We start from the raw sequence: 1,908 nt of genomic DNA on the forward strand, positions 1-1,908 counted from the left end.
CCTCCCAAATTTTGTATTCCTTAACACCATTTCTTTTCCCTTCTGTTCATCAATTTGACCAATGTGTGTTTACTATTTACTGTGAACTTCATGCTGTGTATAAAATAAAAATGACTAAGAACCAGTCCACTCTCTCAAAAAACTATTAAACCGGTGAATAGAGTTCTGCAATCCATTTCCTCAATGCACTTCTGGGTTGCACTGAATAAAGGGCAAACACTTAATACGGCTGTCATTTGCGGTATAGAACAAATTTCCATTTTTCGGTCACATAATATTCTTCTAATATATAGATGTTATGTTTAGAGAGCAGAGTTATGCAAATTTTTTAAAGTTTATTTATTTTTGAGAGAGAGAGATAGGGAGAGTGAGTGGGGAGGGGCAGAGAGAGCGAGGGAGACAGAGAATCCCAAGCAGGCTCCACGCTGTCAGCACGGAGCCCGACGTGGGGCTCGAACTCACAAACTGCAAGATCATGACCTGAGCCCAAACCAAGAGTTGGACACTTAATTGGCTGAGCCACCCGGGAGCCCCGAGAGCAGAGTTATTCAAATGCAAGAAATAACGAGACATACCACAGTGGAGGTCTAGCAGAACGATCCCCATGTTTACATATAGTTACCATGCAGAAGAGTTTTCCAATATTACTTAATTAACCTAATGAATGCAAGCGGAAAAGCCAGGATTGCTATACCCATTCTATAAAAAGGAAAATAGAAATTCACTTTGTAAAAATTATTTTCACTGGGCTTCAGTTGTCTGGATATAATTATTTTACTTTTATTATTATATTGAAATAATTACATCTGTTTCCAAAATGTTCTGGAATGGAAGAATTAACAGGAAGCAAGTTCTGCAACTGAAACCCCTTTCTCTCCAAGCATAGCATCCGTGGTGATGAATGAGCACAGGGGAAAAAAAATAAAGGCTGCACAAAACCAGGAGGAAAAGCTCTAAATGCTCAGGTGCCTTGGCTAGAAGGAGAAGGTCCATCTCTGTGTTTCCTCTGAAAACCACTCTTAAAAATCCCAGTGTGCACGTTACAGCGATAGCCAAAGGCCAAGTGAATGTTTTTTTGGTAAAATCAGGGAGAGAAATTTGTAGTTTTTTGAAGATGTCAAATCTGGACTAGTTAGATTTGAAAAGAAACCAAGCAGAGCCGTGCTGCTTTGTAAAGCTGAAAATAAGTTTACTTAAGCAGAAAAGGCCCCCGTAAAGTCTGTAGAAGATAAATTCAGGGTCAAGGAAGTTCTCCGCACTCTTTCATGTACTTGCTGAGCTTTGACTAATTTGCCAGCCATAAACTACTGCATTCGTGTTGTTATTTTCCACTTAAGGAGGTCATTCATGAATTCCTTCACTTAACATTTGTGGAATGTCAGGGAGCATGCAGTAATGGAGATGTAAATGAACAGACCTGGGTCTCACCATCCACTGGCTCCCTGTCTAATGGAATAGCAAACGGATCCCTTAACTCACCAAAAGTATCACATTATGGATTTATAATGATATGAACACAACTCCAGCAGCTCAGAGAGTTGATTCTGACTATCACACACTAGGGAGTATTTGACCTTGGCCTTAGAGAGTAACTAGCTTTTGGTCTGCTGTGAGCTCGGGAAGGTGTTTTGGGGAAACATGAGGAATACCATGAATAGAGAGACAGAATGGAATTATATGCTTGGGAGAAAAGTATAAGCTAGTGTGTTTGGAGCATGTGTGCTTGAAACAAAAGAAGTAAGAGATGATGATGAAAAACTAAAACAACGTTATGATTTTTCTTGATACCGTAGGAGCATAGAACTTGTTATGTAATAGTGACAGTTAGAAAATGTTTTACATTTAAACAACAACAACAACACTGCACCATGACTCTATCACTTAGGACTCTAGGTTGTAAGTAGCAGC

This window comes from Puma concolor, chromosome E4, assembly GCF_028749965.1.
Source record: "Puma concolor isolate L17-30 chromosome E4, mPumCon1.1.hap2, whole genome shotgun sequence".
NCBI classification, from domain to species: domain Eukaryota; kingdom Metazoa; phylum Chordata; class Mammalia; order Carnivora; family Felidae; genus Puma; species Puma concolor.